The following is a 271-nucleotide window of genomic DNA, read 5'->3' as shown; positions in this document are numbered from 1 at the left end:
AGATCAATTCTGAAAACGCAGTTTATAAAGAATCAGTTCTGAAGCCCAGTTAATCGATTGAAAGCTCTCTTGATCGATTAACGTTGTTAAAAAACGTTAACTGGTTCTGTTTTTCAAGTTTTCAGTTTCAACAACTTTTCAAACAGATAGATTAATCGATTAACGTATGCCTTAATCGATTAACATCATTTTTCAATGTGTTCCAGTAGCAACAACTTTTCAAAGCAGTTGGGTTAATCGATTAAAGTATTCGTTAATCGATTAACAGCAT

The sequence above is a fragment of the Lupinus angustifolius genome, unplaced genomic scaffold (genome assembly GCF_001865875.1).
Source record: "Lupinus angustifolius cultivar Tanjil unplaced genomic scaffold, LupAngTanjil_v1.0 Scaffold_289, whole genome shotgun sequence".
NCBI lineage: Eukaryota > Viridiplantae > Streptophyta > Magnoliopsida > Fabales > Fabaceae > Lupinus > Lupinus angustifolius.
The sequence above is the reverse complement of the archived record's forward strand: the minus strand, read 5'-3'. Positions refer to the sequence as shown.